Source organism: Leuciscus leuciscus (genome assembly GCF_965113295.1).
Source record: "Leuciscus leuciscus genome assembly, chromosome: 11".
Classification (NCBI taxonomy): Eukaryota; Metazoa; Chordata; class Actinopteri; order Cypriniformes; family Leuciscidae; genus Leuciscus; species Leuciscus leuciscus.
In genome coordinates this window covers 5,981,780-6,002,923 of record NC_138735.1, presented here as the reverse complement: position 1 = coordinate 6,002,923, position 21,144 = coordinate 5,981,780, and the positions used below count along the sequence as shown (strand labels likewise).

The following is a 21,144-nucleotide window of genomic DNA, read 5'->3' as shown; positions in this document are numbered from 1 at the left end:
TTACCTGTAGAGTATGCAGACTAAGAGTCAGTAGAGTAGGGCTGTGTTTCATTCCTCTGAAAGAGAATAAAAGATAAGTTTGTTACAAAACTGGTTCTTTACTGGATTCAGAAACATTACATCTACTGCTATTCCTGGTGTTCCCAGATTTCAAATGTCGAATTTGCTGTCGAATTTGAACCACTGAATTTGTGGAAGCGAATTTGTAAGGCAAAATAAAATTGATTGAAAATTGCCTGTTGAATATTATAGGTTGTATTTTAAACATAATGAACATTTTGGAAGTGAAATCTGAAAGGTGAATATGAATTATTAATAATACAAATATGTGTGAAATGTTTTTGAATTGAAATATTGACAGCTTAGATATTCGACCATGTTGAATTTCAGCCCATACAAATGCAAGCCATATAAATACAATGCATTAAAATGCAAGCACGGTTAATGCAATGCATATTTTTTTTTTCAATTAGTGCAATTCAACAAGCTTTTTTGTTTCAAAAACGTTTGTCATTATTTTACTTTCATAGTTGTGCATTTGAATAAAATGTGCGCCTTCACAGAGGGGTCCAGGATACGATTTCCAGCTATTAATAATTCAAATTCTACAGGTTACCTCCACAAAACTATTGTATACCACCAGAGAGAACTTCGGATGCAACACATTGTGTTACAACACAACACAACACAACACTGCTTTATAATGTTTGGAATAAATTGCTGTTTATTACTGCTTACTGCTATACTGTTTTTAAAAGGGTCCTATTATGTCCTTTTACAAAGTCTTGATTTTGTTTCTGTTAGGGGTTTCAGATTTACATAAAAGGTGTAGTCAATGTACATGTATAAAGTTAGGTTAAATCGTAGTGTGGAAAATGTGCTTGGAGATAACCTAAACTGTTAGAGGCCTGTCATTTAAATATAAACTAAAGAAAGGGGAAATTCAAATACATTTCTTAATTGGCAACTAAAGCCACACAGGTGGCATGTTAATGTTACAACCAAAGAAGAAATGCAGGTCTGGCATGACAACACAAGTTATGGTGTTGAGAATTTGGTGTCCATTGTTGTTATGGATTTTGGAACACTGGAAACATCCCAATCTCAAAATTGTGTGGGCATAGGCAAAAAAATTTAAATAAAACACTTACAATAACCTGCTTGCATAAGTGTGCATAATAGGGCATGTTTATGATCACATTCAAATTCCTACTGTAAAGTAATATCCACCGGTCATCATTTAAAGTGCCCCAATTAGGCTATTTTAAAGTTCCCCAATGTTGTTTTGGAGTCTCCTACAATAGGTTTACATCCATCAAAGTAAAAAAAAAACTGTTTAATTTCCTCATAATATACATTTGCACATCACCACATTTTTCAATGTTTCTCAAACGACTCGTGTGATGAATCAATCTCTCTAAATCCCTCCTTTCCGCGAGCTACTCTGCTCTGATTGGCCAGACAGCTCAGTCTGTTGTGATTGCGTGTCCTGAGGCTTCCTACACCTTAAACTAAACACAGTAACAAACAATGACGTCGATTTTCCCATAGCAATATGCGAGCGCGAGTTCGATGATGAAACACTGGAAGAACTAATTATTCAACCAGAACCTCCATCGCAAGGATGACTTGAGCAGAATGTTTCTCAGTGATGCACTACTCAGTTTGAGGTACATTATGAGATGTTGCAACTATAATTCCGCATCCATCAGCATTAACAAGTGCATGTCCATCAACAAACCGATTATTTTATTTGTACTAATTTATTAACCGAGTATTTTTGTAATATATTGCGGTGAACATGTGGAAACTATATCAATAACAGTTAGGGTTGGGTATCGAGAACCGGTTCCATTTTAGAACCGGTAACAAATTTCCAAAAACCGGGTATTCGATAAGACGCACGCATTATTCCTCTTATCGATTCCTGACTATCCGTTATTTCAAATGTAGGCGCGCGGCAAGCACGTTCAAAATAGAAGCGAAGGCCGTGGGCGCAACGAGCATACGGTGCGTGGCGCTCGTTTTTGCAGGCGCGCCTATGCCTCGGCGAGATGAAAACATCTCAATTTTTCAGAATGGCGCAAGCAGTGCGCAGGTCAAGTGACAAAAAACAACCGACCTTTCTGTAACATCAAAAGCTCGGCTGAACAGCTGATCATAGCTGAACAGGGCGGGTTTTTATTTCTCATCTCCATATATCTAGTAGCCTAGTAAATGGTTGGTTGCAACTTGCATAGCAACGACAGACGCCACGGGAGCGCAAGCGCTTGTGGAAAGAAGGAGACAGTGGCGTGGCCGTGCTTTTCCATGCATTTTTAGACGCGATATGTGAACGGTCCCTAATTCAGGAATCTATGTGGCTTAAAATCATTTTTGTTTTGTTTAAAATGGAGATCACGATTACATACATCAGACAACTACTCAGAATAACATGTTTAGTCTAATAGTCAAATTTTTTTTTTTAAACTAGTTTGAATAATTAATTCAAACACTAATTAATTCAGTGTCTCATAAATACTTGTTTAATGAATGAATGATTCACCGTTTTTGAACGAATCTCTCGAGTCTTCAGTAAATAATTCAATGAAAAAACCAGTCGATTTTTGCCACCTACTGCTGGAGTAATAATGTAATCAACACCTTTATATAAAGAGACTCCTTTCACTTTAGCCATTTTATTGGTTATTGCTTAAAATTGGCAAGAATAAAAGGTAGAAATATTTATTCTTCAAGTATTTGCCATTTTTTCTCCCTCCAAAAAATATTGGAATCGGAAACAAGAATCGATAAGAACCGGATTCGATAAGCAGAATCGGAATCGGAATCGCTAAAAATGAAACGATACCCAACCCTAATAACAGTGCATGTATGCAATGTACATTAACCGAGAACTAGCGTGAATGACTGATGTAACATAAAAACATTTGTAAAACAAATCTTGCTCCATGCTTAATCTTTCCTCAAAGTAGTGAGAATGACAGACAATCTGCATTAATAGACACAGTTATAGGTAATAGTGGCATACAACTGATTAGCAGAAGTATTTAAGTAAGACAGTGATAATGTAAGTTTGCCAGTTAACAGGAGACCTACACAATATACAACTCAAAACTAATTATTTTGAACACCATCTTTCAAGAACAAGCGGTTTGCGAATCCTGCATTGAACTCCGAGATTTGAGAAGCAGTCGTCAGAGAAATAAAGGGACCACAGCAAAAGTTTAGGATTATACTGCTGTGATATTGTGGTAAAGATGAATTTTAACCACTGATTCTTCACATGCACGTCCTTAAAAACAGCTTTACCTTCACATTGCAGAGCACAGCGTCTTCTCGACATGATGCTATCCAGTATCCACAGGAATCAGCTGCTGGTGTAGGGTTCAAGATCCCTGGGCCCGTATTCATAAAGATTCTAAGAATCCTCTAAGAAAACTCTTAATTTAGCTTAAAAACTTTTACGTAGGAGTCTTAGCTTAAAAGCGATTCGGGACCGATCTGAGAGCAACTCTGAGTAAGGAAAAGACAAAAACTTTCATCTTAGTAAGGAGGCGGGGTTGACCCCGTTGCTATGTATGACACAATCTTTTGAAGACTGTGATTGGTTGGTTGTCCAAGAAGAAAAAAAAAAAGTGATTTTAAGTATAGGGTCTATTCTAAGCCTTCACTTTGAAATTACATGCGTCATTTTTCCTATTTGACCGTTCTCACACACACACACACACACACACACACACACACACACACACATTATATATGTGTATATAAATCCTTTTTTTTTTTTTTTACCATGCAGTTAATTTCCTATAAGGTATTTGATTGGAAAGAGTGGAACAATTTTTATCATTCTAAGCCAATTACATTGATTGCTGGCATGTCTATTTAAGTGGTGGTTTGAATGTTGGTTTTAATGTATCAAACATGGAATTTTCCCAGCTGCCAAATATCGTAATGTAGTGATTACTTTCATTTCTGGCGCTATGGCATTTCTGTGCTGTGTTGGAGATGTTAGCGTGTCTCTAATAAGATCAGTCACAAACATGATCCCTGCACGATCTAATCTATAGCGTCTTATTAACTCACTGTTATTCATTGTCTGCAACACATTTCTTCTCCCTCTTCGTCTTTCTGCCATTTTCTCCTCTGCTAAAGAAACTCTTAAGCCTCTTAAAAGTCCTCGTCCGTGCTCCTAACAATTTTGACCTTAAGACCTCTTTTAAGGGTTAAGATGCTTTCTGAATTACTTTTTTCTTTACTAGAATTTTCTCTTTAATTTTAAGAGTAAACGCCCACATTTCTAAGAATTTTCTTAGAATTTTGTCACTAGGAGCTACTCTTTGCATTAAGATTCTTTATGAATACGGGCCCAGGTGTCTGCGTGCGCAATAAGTGGGCGGGCAATATGCTAATGTTTCGTCTTGACGACTAATTTCTTATGACTCAGTCAACTCTTACTTTTGAAAGACAATAACTTTATATACGGTGCACTTTCAGATTTAAAACTTTGCAGGATGTTTTCATTCACTTCAAGCTATGTTACACACTACATGAAAGGTCATTTTCAAAGATCCATAATAGGGGCACTTTAAGTAAAGCTGATTGACCCTGAATAAAAATCATCAGTTTCTGTGGGATTTAACCCTATACACACATTTTAGATTTGTATTGTTATATCTTCTCCTACAAGAAAATGAGACTTCTGCTGCTGCCTTTAATAATTTAAAGAAATGGCTTACTGGAACAAACCTGTTTGACCTGTTTGACCAACTTGGTTGGTTATCAACTGCAATCTAATTAACATTTCCCAGGGTGGGCTAACAGGTTCCATATATCTTCTAATCTGTAAGTTCATAACACCCTGTATATATAATATATTGGGTGTATATTTTCCTTGCAATAAAAAGTGAAAATAATGTTGTGCGAGTGCCACAGAGCCATAATGATTACACTCCTGGGAAAAAAAGAACAGGAAAAAGAATTTTGTTGTTCCCATAGCAAGAATATCTTCACCATTCATATGTAAATTAACATCTAATGTCAATCAAATCAAACAAAGCCAAACTGGCTAAACCAATACTGAGTACAGATGGGATGTTCAACTGAGTGTCGCATAATCTGGAGGAACGCCTCATTTTCAGAGCAGTGTGGCCAGTTTAACAAAATATTGGTTTGAAGTTGTGTGAATGTACTTCACTCACAAGCGGACTTCAAATTATTATAGAAGAACAACAGACTTTGCCATGGTCGTACCATCCACAAAGAAATCAAATCCCCCAGGTAATCATTAGTTTATGAATATTGTAATATTAATGGGTCAAGATGGTTTCATGTTTTGAAGGATTTGGAAATTGATCATTTCTGTGTATTTCAGTCTGCAGGTTAAGATAATTTTTACTACTAGTGGCATGTTTTCTTTGGACATTATCCCTTCTGGTAAGTTAACAAAAAATGTGATACATTAAAAAGTTTATTTCTGTGTAATGTATAACGTGTCATTATAGCCTATATTTAAGTACTGACTTCTGTTATAAATGTAAAAAAAAAAAAAAAAAAATTTGATTTCATGTCAGTAAATACATGTATAATCCTACTAAAGATTTACATTTCAAATAATTAAAATTACTATTTAAATTTTTTTTATTTCTACTTCAAACATTCTCTTCATCAAAAATCCCCAAAAAAAAAAAAAACACCTCCACACGTTCCACACTTTATTAGAGGTAGGGTAGGCCAGTTTTTGTTATACTGGTGGAAACTCTCTTCATATCCTGATCGCAATCAATAATAGAAGTGGTCTAAATATTAAAACATGTACATATATTTTCTGTGGAAGTCTCATTCATTGAATTTGGTCCGACTGTTGTCCTACCTGCCTGTTACCTTATGTATTTCCATACCTCCACATCCAGCATAGCCCCTAGAACACCTCCGGTGTTTCTTTGAACGCTGTGTGGGAATGCTGCGACTTTGTGCGCATCTGGCTGCCGCTCCACGCTTCGTCGTCTATTGTTTACGTTTGCTGTGTCCACTTCTTGGACAGTTGGTGTTTCCCTTTCTGCATCCTTCAACAAACTGGACTTAAAGGAGAACTCCGGTAAATTTTTAAGTTAATCTTGATCGTTTTACCTTTGTGAGTACTGTCTATAGAAAAAAAAACGAACCGGATCGGTGCTTGCAACGCGGAGCTGTTACAGTTAATGCCCAGAGCTCCCATTCAGCTAAAACGGCAGTTTTGGGGGCATAAACCTAAAGAGTGTCTTTGTGCCTCTTAACAGACACAAAATGCAATTAAAATGTCTGTCCAACATGAACAGGGCCCTTACATGACAACAAGATGCGTTTAGCAACTTAGCCATTGTTTAAACTCACCTAAATAGTGTTTTAGACGGCTAGCTGTAGTCTCGCGCTGAAGTCCTGTGGGAACTCAGTACAAAACTACAAAAAAAATGTAGATGAACTGCTGCGCTTGTGACAGGGCGCATATTTAACTGAAAGAACAAGCAGAGAGAGAGAGCCCCGGTCGTGCGCGTGCACTCTATCTCTTCGGTACACTGATAAAACAAATGACATTGAGCATTTTGTTTAAGTGCTTGGCACAACACCGGCATTCTGGATAGAGACGTAAATGAAGTTGGTGTCGTGAACCCTTGCGCTTACGTAGTAAAAGTATAGCCTGTGGGGAAAAAGGCGTTTTAAACCTTATTTTGGGGCAAAGTCATCAAACTTTTTCAGCGATTTTTATCATATTTTACTGCTGTTTCTATACATGCCGTTTTTATGTCCCGGTGACCAGTGAAAGTGCAGTTCTGACTCTCTGCCCATTCATTTAGATAGGAGCCTGGTCTTGTTAGTCCGAAATAGCTGACCGGAGGCGTTGCCAAGATGGTGGCCGAGTGGCATGACTTGCCTAAAAGGACTTTGCTATCGCCCAATCTCCAATCTACCGTATGTCTCAAAAATCATGGAAAAGGTTGTCGCCACTCAATTACAGTCATATCTATCTCTCAACAATAGTTTTGATTTATTTCAATCTGGTTTTCGCCAAAACGTACTCGGTTACTAACGTAACCTCGGTTCTCTCTAGAAGAGGGAACGAGTACTGCGTAAGATATCTTACGCTAGGGGAAAATCCTTTTTCCGCGAGATATTGAAGCCAAAAATTATCCTTAATTTTGTAATAATGCAAAACGCGTTGCGGCAGCATGCAGACATAGGCGAGGCAGCTCGCGCGCCTATTGGCTGCTCTGCGGCAACTGCAGCAGCCTATCGAGCGAGGCCTGGCGTGACGCCAGACCCAATCAGGGCACTTCGCGCCCGCTGCGTCACGTCCCGCCGAAATGGGCGTGGTCTAGGCCTATAAATACCGCTCGCAGGCAGCTATTATCTGGTTTTTCATCATCGAAGCAACCAGAGCGTGTGCATGCACGGCAAGATACGCAGTACTCGTTCCCTCTTCTAGAGAGAACCGAGGTTACGTTAGTAACCGAGTACGTTCTCTTACGAGAGGTCTCTCGTACTGCGTAAGATATCTTACGCTAGGGGACCCAATGCAAAACGCCGTGCATGCTGAGATCTGACACCAAAGACCCAAGGGCGAAAGCCCGGGGTACATATAGTGCACAATCACTCAGGGAACTCACAGGGAGTCCGGGAAGAGGGAGGGGCGAAGCCGCACTCTTCCACATATGGCAGCGTCGCTTAGACGCGAATTTCATCATACAGACAGGGCGGGGTACGGCCTGAACTGATGGGGGAATGTGGGTCTTACACAGTTTGCCCAGGCACATCTCGTGCTGCTACTTTTCACTGTCGAACATTGAGCTGTGCTCAGTAGACGCAGCATTCTGAGCTGATAGCACCAGGTCAGATAATACTGGTAAACTTAGACCGACAGCAGCCTGGCCTGCAGGGCGGGAACCTCTAGGTTATAGAACCTTATAAATGTAGACGGGGAGGCCCAGCCTGCCGCCATACGAATATCTTGCAAGGCAATCCCACTTGACCAGGCCCACGAAGAGGCCATGCCTCTCGTGGAGTGCGCTCTGACACCCAACGGGCACTGCATGCCCTTGGAGGCGTATGCCAGCGCTATAGCATCAACTATCCATCTGGATAGGCTGTTTCGACGCGGCTAGTCCCTTAGAACGTCCGCTAAACGAAACAAAGAGCTGCTCCGTCTGTCTGAAAACAGACGAGCGAGACACATAAGCTCGTAATGCCCTGACTGGGCAAAGGAGGCTCGCGTCTCTTTCCTCATCAGGGACCGGTAGGGCTGACAGGGAGATAACCTGCGCCCTATACGTTGTGTTGAGGGATTTTGGAACATAACCGTGCTTAGGTTTGAGTATAACTTTTGAGTCATTAGGCCCAAATTCCATGCACGCCGCGCTCACAGAGAGCGCGTGTAGGTCCCCTATGCGCTTCACTGAAGCGAGAGCCAGCAAAAACACAGTCTTGAAAGACAGGTGTTTCAAATCAATTGACTGTAAAGGCTCAAATGGCGCACCTTTCATGGCTTCCAGAACCGTAGAAAGGTCCCATACGGGGACTGAGGGAGGTCTGGGAGGATTCAGTCTCTTAGCCCCTCTAAGGAAGCGGATGACTAAATTGTTCCTTCCTATTGACTGACCAAGCGTTGTTCCTGAGAACGCTGCTATAGCCGCCACATAAACTTTGAGCGTGGAGGGGGCCCTGCCCTTATCCAACAGCTCTTGTAGGAAGGAAAGCACCTCCGTCACACCACAGTCTGTGGGTGACACACCACGGGCTGTGCACCAGCCCGAAAACACCGACCATTTCGAGGAGTAGAGCCGTCTCGTAAACGGAGCTCTAGCCTGCGTGATCGTGTTTAATACTCCTTTAGGGAGTCCAACATGTACCCGTTGATGGCCCAGACATGAATGGACCATAATTCCGGGTGAGGATGCCAGATCGAGCCGTGGGCCTGTGAGAGGAGGTCTCCCCTCACTGGTACTGGCCACGGGGCAGTACTTGCTAACTGCATCACGACTGGGAACCAAGGTTGGTTTTCCCAGAACGGTGCCACCAGCAATACTGAGCATCCTTCTTCCCTGATCCGCTCTATCACCTAAGGCAGGAGAGAGACGGGGGGAAAAGCATAGAGCGGGCGGCGGGGCCACACATGGGCCAGCGCGTCCCTGCTCTTGGAGAGAAATTCCAGACAGTGAGCGTTTTCTTGAGACGCGAACAGGTCTACTTCCGCTCTGCCGAATTTCTTCCACAGCAGTTGGACTGTCTGTGGGTGTAGAGACCATTCGCCTGCCGGAACATTGTTCCTGGACAGTCTGTCTGGTCCTATATTCAGGAGCCCTGGCACGTGCGCTGCTCTGAGCGAGCGCAGGTTGCACTGAACCCATACCAGGAGGCGTTCTGCCAGCCTGTACAGGTTCCTGGACCTGAGGCCGCCCTGGCGATTTATGTAGGACACCACAGACATGTTGTCCGAACGGACCAGGACGTGGCGTCCTTTTGTTTGGGGACAAAAACGCGTCAGCGCTTTTGTCCCCAAAAAGCCTCGAAACTGCCCATTTCGAGGCAGTTTATGTGCAGGAGCTTCTCCCGTTCCGACCACTGGGCGAAGAACGGTCTGCCCTCGAGCAGCGCTCCCCATCCCGAGGTGGACGCGTCCGTGGACACCACTTTCACACTCGAGGAAGTCCCCAGGCTTACACCTGATTGGTACCAGTCGTTCGCTCTCCACGGTTTCAGAGCTGTGACGCACTTCTGATTGACCCTGAGGCGAAGCAAACCGGATGCCCACGCTCTGCGTGGGACTCGCGCTTTCAGCCAAAACTGTAGCGGGCGCATGCGGAGCAGGCCCAGCTGGAGCACTGATGATGCTGAGGCCATGAGACCTAGAATCTACTGAAATTTCTTGAGCGGGACAGACGCGCCGCAGCGGAACGAGTTCGCTGTGCGTTGAATGTCTACCGCGCGCTGTGGTGATAGTCGCGCTATCATGGACAGCGAGTCCAATTCTGTGCCCAGGAAAGATATCTTCTGACTGGGTGACAGAGAGCTCTTCGCCCAATTGACACTGAGACCCAAATTCTCGAGGTGATCGAGTAAAACGGTCGTGTGTTCTATGAGCACTGAGCGAGATTGCGCTAGAATCAGCCAATCGTCCAAATAGTTCAGTACTCGCATGCCTCTCATTCTGAGGGGTGCGAGCGCCGCATCCATGCACTTCGTAAACGTACGGGGTGCCAGGGACAAACCGAACGGGAGGACTGTGTACTGATATGCCTGGCCCTCGAAGGCGAATCTCAAATATCGCCTGTGACGTGACGCTATCTGTATTTGAAAATACGCGTCTTTCAGATCTATTGACACAAACCAATCTCCTTGGCGAATCTGCACGAGGATTTGTCTGGTCGTGAGCATCCTGAACTGTCGCTTCACAAGCACTCTGTTCAGTTGCCTCAGATCTAGTATGGGTCTGAGACCCCCGTCTTTTTTTTTCGGTACCAGGAAGTATCTGCTGTATAGCCCTCTTTCGCTCTGAACTTGAGAGAGAGAGGCTCTATGGCCCCTTAGTTCAATAGTTTCGCCACTTCGGCTCGAAGTAAATGTGCTACTTATGCTTTTACCGTGGTCTCGACGCGCGCCGCATAGCGGCGAGGGCGTCGGCGAAACAGTAGCGAATAGCCTCTTTTTATAATGTCCAGCACCCACTTCGAAACCCCGGGCAGCTTTGCCCATGCGTCTGCATGAATAGCTAGGGGTTGAATACGAAGCGTGCTCCGCTCGCTCAGCGATGGAGAAGCTTCGGCGTGCTGTAACACAAGCGTCGCGCTCGTGACATTTGAGGCATGGGGCGCGCTGATAACAGCGGGCAGATTGCCCGCGCTCGACTCCTCTGCGGTGGTCAACCGCGAGGGGGAGGGCTGGGCGGTTCCCGTAGGAACTGTCATGTCTATGTGTGGATGTGGGCGCGGGACAGCGGGCACATTTATCACACCGAAAGCATCGTTCGCTTGAGTGAAGCGAATGCACGTTGGTTTCGTTTTTACAGAAACCGTAAGACATGCATAACGTGGTGTTAGTGGGCACTGGGTAGTGGGCACATTCACCGTGTTTGAAGCGCAATCGATCTGAGTCGATTCATGTGCGCGAGCCCTGTGTGACGGGCTGTGCTTGTGTGTAGAGATGGGCACTGGGCAGTGGGCATTCTTTCTACACATAAAACACCATCGGCCGTGGCCGGGACACCAGAAAATTCACACTTATGGGATTTATCTGGGTAGCCGTAAAAGCGGCGTTTGTGTGCAGGCAAGCGTGCTGCGTCGCCGACTTGTTTACTGCAGAATACACTGGAACAGTCACATTTACTGGAACTGAACGAGCGAGAAGTTGCCATAGAAACAGAGAGCGTCAACATGCTGGCGTTTATTGCAGGCCTGCGTGCATTACAACAGGCTTGTTCACTGCAATATTGACATTTCCAGTCGCCTGAATTTCAGAGGGGAATGGGAAATGTAGGGAAATGGAGGTCGGTCCGTCCGCAGCGGGACCAGAAAACTCCCTTTTTTCCTTACGCCAGTGACGCACGGAACACCATAGAAACGGTGTTTGGGTGCAGGCGAGCGGGTTGTACAACGCGCTCGTTGGCTGCAAAATACACATCTGCAGTCGCCTTTTCAGGGAACTGACAGAGCGAGCATTGACGGCATAAAGTATTGTAAGAGAGCGTCAACGTGCTGGCGTTTGTTTGCAGGCATGCGTGTAATACAACAGGCTTGCTCACTGCAATACTGACATTTCCAGTCGTCCGAACTTCAGAGGGGAATGAGAAATGTACGAGAAAGAGGAGGTCGGTCTGTCCGCGGCGGGACCAGAAACACTCTCTTTTCTCCTTTCGCCAGTGACGCACGGAAACCATAGAAACGGTGTTTGGGTGCAGGCGAGCGGGTTGTACAACGCGCTCGTTGGCTGCAAAATGCACATCTGCAGTCGCTTTTCAGGGAACTGACAGAGCGAAGCATTGGCGGCATAATTTTAACTGCCGCTAGACCGGGATTCGAACTCCGGTCTCTTGTGAGGAAAACCTGTGATTCCGCCACTGAGCCACAGGGGAGAACACACAGGCTTTCGGATGCACGAGCATATAAGAGCGTCAACATGTTTTCTTCGGCGTTTGCTTGCAGGCGCGCTTGTATCAAAACAAGCTCGTTTGCTGCAATATTGATATTTCCAGTCGCATGATCAGGGAACTGGGAAATGTATTAGAAATTGAGGGTCAGTCCATCCTCGGAGGGACTAAAACACTCCTTTCGCCGGTGAGTGACGCATGAGTGGGGCGCAGAGGCAGGATAGCTTTCTTATAACGTAAAGAAAAACTAACCCCGACCGTCCGCTTCCAGCCTCCCTTGTGAGCGGCGCAGTTTGCGCGGCTTGAACAGAGGGAGAGAGAAAGCTAGCCCCGTGACCGCCCGCTCCTGACATCCCCTGTGAGCGGCGCGGTTTGCGCGGCTCGAACAGAGGGAGAACAGGTATCGTCCCCAAGCAGGCAAGGCAAGCGGGCGAACCGGCAAGCTTTGCGGGTTGGGGGGGGGGCGGAGGAGCAGTCTCGGAGAAGGATGCCAGGTGAGTCCTCAGAGTCACCATAGGCAGTAACTAGCTCGCAGTGAGGGCAGTCGCCGTCAGCGAGCGCGAGAGCTGCGTGATCAGGAAAAGCTCTTTTAGTGCAATGAGAGTGTGTGTCGCAGCGGCGAGCACACACACATACATAAAACACAGTAGCAGAGAAAGGATATAACGCCGGATAGCGCAGCAGGAAGGCAAGGAAGGCGGCGCGGCCAGCGACTTCAGTGACTCGTCCCGCTGAAGGTGCTCTCTTTCAGACGGCGCGGCTTCTTATCCAGCTCCAGCGATGCGTGTGCTTCGCTTGAAGGATGAAAAATCAGATAATAGCTGCCTGCGAGCGGTATTTATAGGCCTAGAGCACGCCCATTTCGGCGGGACGTGACGCAGCGGGCGCGAAGTGCCCTGATTGGGTCTGGCGTCACGCCAGGCCTCGCTCGATAGGCTGCTGCAGTTGCCGCAGAGCAGCCAATAGGCGCGCGAGCTGCCTCGCCTATGTCTGCATGCTGCCACAACGCGTTTTGCATTATTACAAAATTAAGGATAATTTTTGGCTTCAATATCTCGCGGAAAAAGGATTTTCCCCTAGCGTAAGATATCTTACGCAGTACGAGAGACCTCTCGTAAGAGAACCACAGTGCTCAAACTGCATTAGCAAGGGTTATCAATGACCTCTTACTCTTTGGTGACACGGGAAACCTTTCCTTACTTTTACTACTCGACCTCAGCTCAGCTTTCGATACTGTCTGCCATAAAGTCCTACTCATGCGCCTCTCAGAGATTGGTATCTCAGGAGCCGCGTTATCCTGGTTTTCCTCCTATCTGACAGATAGGAAATACTACATCACTATGCACAATTACAAATCTCCCACTGTCACTCTCAAACAAGGTGTTCCACAGGGATCAGTTCTCGGCCCGTTACTATTTATTATTTACTATTTGCCTCTCGAACAAATTATTCGCCGCCACGGTTTTCAATACCACTGCTACGCCGACGATATCCAAATATATACTGCTTGCCGACCGGATTCTATTCACCAGACCACATCACTATCATCATATATTAATGAATTAAAGACCTGGCTCAACTCCAATTTTCTCAGTCTGAATCTGACTAAAACAGAAATATTAATCACTGGCCCTCCATCTCTAACAAAAAATTTAAGTAATATTCCCAGACTTGACCTTGAAGCTACATCAATAATTCCATCTGCCACTGTCAAAAATGTGGGTATCATTCTTGACCCTGCACTGACGTTCGACGCTTACATTAGTCAACTTTGTAAAGCGTCCTTTTTTCATCTGCGCCGTATTGCCAAACTCCGTCCCTATGTCAGCCCAAAAGACGCTGAAGCACTCGTACATGCGTTCATCACATCTCGCCTCGACTACTGTAATGTTCTTTTTTCTGGACTACCAGCACACTCTATCTCACGTTTGCAATATATTCAAAACTCTGCCGCAAGACCACTAACTTACACTAAAAAAACTGCCCATATCACTCCAATTCTGTTTAAACTGCACTGGCTACACGTGTTATCCCGTATCACTTACAAAATTATTCTGCTTACCTTTTAAGTCACTCAATGGTCTTGCTCCAGCCTATCTCTCTGACTTACTTTCTCCTTATATTCCCCCTCGAACTCTCCGATCTTCTGGCTGTGAACTCCTATGTGAGCAGAGATTTCGTCTATCGTCTATGGGTGGCAGGTCTTTCTCTGTTATAGCCCCTAAGCTATGGAACTCTCTTCCGTTGGCTCTCAGGACAACAACCACGTTGCATGAATTTAAGTATAAACTCAAAACACATTTGTTTAATCAGTATTATCAGTCATGAAAATGTTAACTTGACATAACACAGTCACAATGTCAACTTAGGTACCAATAATCTATTGAATCTTTACTCCAACTGCCCACCATGCTGACTGTAATTAATGTTTGTTGCCTCTGTTTTTTATGTTTGTATTGCAAATGTAATGCGATTTGCAACTGCAATAGCTCATTACTTGGACTGGGCAAATGTCCATTGTCCGTTTATGTGTAAACTGTTTGTTATTTACTGTTATTGTGAAGCGTCCTTGAGCTTGGGAAAGGCGCTATATAAATTAAACTTATTATTAAACTTATTATACCTCTGCGCACCATGCTCACGCAGACATCATCACACATGATCAGCGTGTTCCACGAGGCTAGGCAGATTTGTAGACATATTGTCACAGAGTGCCACAAACAAACAGCCGTTGTTTAGCTGCTTTAAAGGACAAGTTCGGTATTTTACACTTAAAGCCCTGTTTACAGATAGTTTCTGATGAAATAGAACGGTTAAGATTAAAATTTGGACACATGCTGCTGTCCCGAGAATTTTAGGTTTCTTTCGCTTCCCCCCCCCTCCTCCAGAATGGCTGCATATGTGCACTGGAACAATCCTTCCTAAAACGCATTAAACTTTTGTTTACAAAGACGTGAAACTCACCGAGTAGTCAGGGGTGTTCACTGATATGCTCACACAAAAATCGCTGCAAACGATGCTTTCCAACAGGTGTTTTACCATTCGTTGTAAAACTGTGGACCTATTTTTCCAAACGCCTCACACCCGTACATTCTTCCGTTGAGAGCTTGAATAATAGACACTCCAGTCCGGCGGCGGAGTAATACCGTACCTCACAGCACGTCCAATACAAGTCAATGGAGTTGGACAAAAAACTATGATAAAACCTGTTGGAAAGCATCTTTTGCAGCGATTTTTGTGTGAGCATATCAGTGAACAGCCCTGACCACTCGGTGAGTTTCACGTCTTTGTAAACGAAAGTTTAATGCGTTTTAGGAAGGATTGTTTCAGTGCACATATGCAGCCATTCTGGAGGTGGGGGGGGAAAGCGAAAGAAACCTAAAATTTTCGGGACAGCAGCATGTGTCCAAATTTTAATCTTAACCGTTCTATTTCATCAGAAACGATCTGTAAACAGGGCTTTAAGTGTAAAATACCGAACTTGTCCTTTAAAGTTTCTCCTGAACCAAAACAACGATGCAGCAAGCTGACTCACTAGCTTAGGACTTCAAAGTTCTTTTGCACTCAACACAAAACGGCAGTAAATAAAAGTCTTGAATCCAAAGTTCTTCGTTTGACTGTTTAATTATGAATCTCAAAACATAAAATATAAAAACTTAGGATATTTACTTTTCTTACAAATTAACTGTGCAGTTCCGTGTAGGTCAATAGACTGTGTTGCTCCAAAGTCCAATGGCTTCTGGCTGTTTCGCAGTATTCTATTTCTTTCATACTAAATCTAACAGCCGGTACTTCATAGTTTCCAAAAAGGATGGAGGGTTACGTCCTATTATAGATCTCAGGGTACTGAACCAGTCTGTGAGGAGATTCAAGTTCAAGATGCTAACTATCCCCTTAATCGTGAGTCAAATCAGGTCAGAGGACTGGTTTGTCATGATAGATCTAAAAGATGCATACTTCCATATATCCATCCTGCCCCGACACATGAAGTTTCTAAGGTTCGCTTTTGGGGGAAAAGCATATCAGTACAGAGTACTTCCATTCGGCCTAGCACGGTCTCCTCGCACCTTCACGAAATGCATGGATGCAGCTCTTGCTCCTTTGAGACTCCAAGGCATCCGTATCCTCAATTATAACGACTATTGGCTCATTCTAGGACAATCAGAGGAGATGGCTGTTCAGACGTCCTCCTACTCTCAACACATCATCATGCAAGTATGTTCTTTTTCACACGGGAGCCTCCCGGCTGCAAGGCTTGTATCTCCTCAGTGTAAGCTTGTCTCTGACTGTATTTAACTAGTTCTATTTCAGCTTTGGATAGATCTTCCACGGTAAGTATTCTTTTTGTCCAGGTTCTTCTTGCATATCACCATTTGCTGTTCAACTATGGATCTGCATTTCTCTGGATCATTCTCATTCTGCTGTATGTTCTGCTCAAACTCTTTTCTCTCCTCGCTCGGGTGCCACAACGTCCTTCTCAAGCGCAAAATTCTGGCTGCTGCCTTTTTCAGCTTATGCTAACTGGAGTAATACTCAATGAGCTGGTTCAATGGATCTGTACACTCGTTTCAGTTTGTGCATGACACTGCAGCGGATGTCTTCACCTCAGTCAGGTAAGTACACTGTTCAGATTGTTCCGGCCATTCAACTTCTTTTCGCAGGAAACTAGGCCCCTGAAATCAGCTTTTACTTTCCATGAAGCTCTGGATTTTCAAACCCCTTAAAGCCTGATCTGCTGGGTTTTGTGAGGTGCCGACATACTTCCACTGAGAAGATGTAGTCACTTCTCTAATAAAAGAGACACGGTTTGCCACAAACATCTTGAAATGAAGGGCATCGTTTTCAATGTACTTTAGTACTGTTGTACTATCCGTCCATCAGGGGAACTTCAAGTTCTTCTTTCAACATCCGATCAATCTTGACTGCAACCGTCGCTACGGTCAACTCCATTTTCGGGATAGTGATCTGTTTGAGTGGAGCGACTCTGGACTTTCCCATCAAGAATGATACATGTTTCTCACCCCGGTCATTTGTCAGCAAGAGATACGAGACAACGCCATATCCATCTTGACTGGCGTCTGAGAAATTGTGGATTTGAGCAGCATTTGTGGGCCCAAATGCAGGGGGTTTGAAACATCTGTTCAGACTGAGTTCTGAAAGCTTGTCTAAGTGTGCCAGCCACTTCATCCATGTCAGGCATGACTTTTCGTGGATCTCTTCGTCCCAACCTTTCTTCTCTTGGCAGAGATCTCTTAAAATGAGCTTGACAGGTAGTAGGAGTGGTGCCAAAAAACCCATTGGGCCATACACTGATGTAACGAGTTACAGTTTAAAATATATATTATAACAATTAATTTTAACAGATTATAATTAATCATAAATATTTCAGTTATTTTTAGAATTGACTGTAGCAGAATTAATAGTACAATTATTGAATCATTTATTATTTAATCCAATGAACAGAAAGCATAATCAATTATTAATCCTAGGAAATATATATTATCTTCCTGGCCAAGAAAGAATAACCTTTTCCAACTAAAGTAAATAAAGTTCTAGCAGGGTAATAGCATAGGTATCGCTAGATCAAGATGTTTAAGTGACTTCGATATGTGGCAAACACAGAGACAATAAAGCGTCAATATAATTGACTTTGGTTGCTGAACAAGTCCAGATGCAAGAGATTCTTGATGATTTTGCCAGGAGTGCGCTGAAGCGTTTATTTGGGTTCTTGGGGTGGTCCACGTTGAATCCAAAGAAGTTAACTTTACGATAAAGTTGCTGGAAGAAGACAGGAGAATGTTGTCTCAAAGAGATTGAGCAAAGATCTGAACTAATCAGATACTCTTAAAGGTCCTATCAGTTCACACCCATTTGTTGAGGTGACCAATCTAAGATGACCTGGAGAAAGTCTTTGTTCCATTTTATCTCCATTTGCATGTGCATGCTGGCATGGATAATTTGTGCAGTCTTTACACAAAAGTATGGTACAAATAGTTATGATGCAATTTATCAGAACATGTTGTACACCATTGATTATAAAATCAAAAGGGGATTATTTTGATACTAAGAAAGAGGGGATTTGAAGTGATACATCATCTTTGGATATCAACATTGGAAGATACTCTAACATAACTTAAGAATCATAACTAGGCTAATAAAACATAGGGACATGCATAACACACAGGAGAAATACTATAATCATTTGGGAAAGTTTGTGGATATGAATGGAGTAAATGTCCTTTGTGTATTGGAGTTTGTCTCTATAGCCTTTAACCAAATGTTTAGTGTCTCCTGTGCTGTCTTTGAGGCTTGTAGTCACAGTCTCTTGCTGAGATCGTTCAGTGGAGCCGAGGTGATAACAGCCTTTGAAGAGAACTGGTTTTAGGGCCGATGACAATGGGGAGAGGGGGAAGGTTTTCTGATGTCTAGGTCATTTTGATTAAGGCCATTAGTGAATGAGCAAACTGATTACAGATAAAATGCCCCGTCTTGTGCATGGCTTGTCCGGCAGGTGTATTTTTTAACCTGAAGCTGTCAGAACTTGTGCACCACTGCACACCTAATGCCTGTTCCACTGGTAACTCATCATGCTCCAAATCGAGATCTTCAGCCGCACGTTCATGGTCAGGAATGGAGCCCAGAAGGGCTCTGCTGTTGCTGACCCACTTGGTCAAATGGAAACCACCACTGGTGCACAACATCATCAGCTCCCTCACAAGAGCAACGGCTTTGTCTTTTGTGGCTACCGTCTTCAAATAGTCGTCCACATAGAAGTTCTTGAGGACTGTCTGTGTGGCTTCTGGGTTACTCTTTGATGCTGCATCTTCCGCTGTTCTTCTCAATGCATATAACGCACAACTATGGGATGATGTAGCACCGAACAGATGCACACACATTCTGTACTCCTCTGCTTCCACATTCAGATTACTTCCTGGCCCCCTATGGAGCTAATAATATGACAAAATGATTTGAATTTGAATTATTTACAAGTGTAATCTAACAAAATTGAATTTTATGAGGTATTTTAAATAGTTCTGAATTTTATTTCTTTAAACGAATATTGAACATTTGAAATTTAACGAATTGAAAAGTTTTTATGGCTGAATTTTATAGACCTGTATTTTCAAACAGCTATTTTTTTGTTCTGAATTCTTAGACTGCAAATATTCAGTTTTAAAAAATACAGATTCAAGTTTTCAAGACGAAGAAAAAATTCAGAACTTCAAATTCCTTTTTTTAAAATTCAAACCGCAGAAAATTCAGATCTTACAGAAAGTAGGTCACAGTTCATCCACAGGAAAGAGTAAAGGATCTCAGAAAAGTCAAACAGAGCATTTTGGCTGCACTTCAGTAGTATTCTGCCGCAAACGCGGTGGTGGTTCAAGAGAATCCGTGTATCTTTCGTTAAGTCGATTTTTTATTTAATATTAAGAGTAGAAAAATGAGAAACTGATTATGCTTCAGTAAAACCTTGTTTTTCAGGTTGGTTAAATTCGGTTATAATCAGTAACCTAAAATCATTTATTACATTTAAACAAAACCAGTTATTGTAGATGTTAACACATGAAGTACATTTTCTAAGTTGAACTGACTAAACATTTTTTTTTTCAGTGAAGCACCACAGAACATAGTGTTCATAGTGTTCAAGGTTACTTATAGTTGTTTCTGCATATTTATCTAGGATTTAAAGTATTTTAAGAAGAAAAAAAGACAAACTTCAGTTTTAAGTATTCTCATAATTATTTTATTAGTGGAGAAGCAGATAAAATGTCGAACATACAGCCATCTTGATGAGAACTAAGGTCCCTTTGATGTTCCCTTTTGACTTGTTGAGTAAAGACAATTCTTTGCTTTTGAACCCATGATGGCGTTGCTAGCGCTACATAGTAGGACCTAACCTATTCACACTTTGTGCATGATTTCACCAACTGCAAATTGCAAATTGCAAACTTTAATCTGGTCTGTGATATCTTGAAATCCAAGATGGCGGCCGTGAGGCTTGCCACAGTACAAGCAGTGTTCCTGTCTGTCATTTTAATATTTGCGTTACTTGTTTGTGAAGTGTCATGCTTAATCCAGTACTCTTGATCGGAGCTCCTAAACCTCAGATACACTTCTCACAGTGATCTGGGTCCATCTACATCCTTGCTGGAGAAATTACGGGAATTAAACATATCAAGCCACTCAACACCATGGCTGCCGACCAAAAAAGGCCGTTGCTCAGGAACCTTTGCTAGGTTCAGGAGACGCCCTTACCGGCCACCGCTCCCAGCCCTTTTGCTGTCAAACGTTAGATCCCTCCGGCACAAAATGGATGAACTCCAACTTATGTTACAAACTAACAAAGACTACAGTGACTGCTCTGCCATCTGCCTGACAGAGACCTGGCTGGATCAATCAGTACCTGACCAAGCGGTAACACTTCCAGGTTTCACATAACACCGTGCCGATAGATCACCCAAACTATCGCACAAGTCTAAAGGCGGTGGCATTTGCATAATGATCAATGAACGCTGGTGTACAAATTCTACAGAACTCACCCATGTATGCTCACCTCACCTGGAATACCTCACTGTCAAATGCAGACCATCATTTCTCCCACGGGAGTTCACATCAGTAATCATGATCTGTGTGTACATTCCACCTGAGGCTAACGCTATCACCACCATAGCCGAGTTAGCCAACTACGTCTCCTCAGTGGAAAATATACACTCGGATGCAGCAGTCATTGTCCTCGGGGACTTTAACCAGACTAATCTGTCGTCTGAGCTCCCCGGCTACCATCAGCAGGTAGCCTGCCCTAGCAGAGGGACCAACACGCTGGACCACTGCTATATTACCATCAAAGAGGCTTACCGTGCTTTCCCGAGGGCTCCGCTGGGCAGGTCCGACCACGCAATGCTGCTGCTAATTCCACAATACAGACAAAAAGTTAAATCCTCCAAGTCACCATCAAAATCTGTCCGGTGCTGGTCCCCTGAGGCCATCGAAAAACTTTGTGGTTGTTTCGCGTGCACAGACTGGGAAGT

At 43.5% G+C, this 21,144-nt stretch overlaps 2 protein-coding genes and 1 long non-coding RNA gene across 4 annotated transcripts in view; 2 read left to right on the top strand and 1 right to left on the bottom strand.

Moving 5' to 3' along the window:
* The window catches only part of chst2b (carbohydrate (N-acetylglucosamine-6-O) sulfotransferase 2b), a 92,233-nt gene extending 85,831 nt beyond the window's left edge, over nt 1-6,402 (bottom strand). Inside the window, exon 1 of the mRNA XM_082184357.1 lies at nt 6,094-6,402. The gene's annotated coding sequence lies outside the window, so the exon portion shown is untranslated. The remainder of the gene's footprint in view (nt 1-6,093) is intronic.
* LOC309509581 (NXPE family member 4-like) overlaps nt 1-21,144 on the top strand; it is a 46,098-nt gene that overhangs the window by 20,764 nt on the left and 4,190 nt on the right. Inside the window, exons 1-3 of one of the 2 annotated variants that reach the window (XM_082184388.1) lie at nt 5-1,245; nt 4,594-5,280; nt 5,375-5,436. The gene's annotated coding sequence lies outside the window, so the exon portion shown is untranslated. Of the gene's footprint in view, nt 1-4; nt 1,246-4,593; nt 5,281-5,374; nt 5,437-21,144 lie in introns of those variants that run through there. The other variant, XM_082184389.1, reaches the window with a different exon arrangement.
* LOC309508755 lies at nt 1,911-2,443 on the top strand. Its single transcript, XR_014209713.1, has 2 exons — nt 1,911-1,990; nt 2,034-2,443. It is a non-coding gene; the product is annotated as an uncharacterized lncRNA (long non-coding RNA).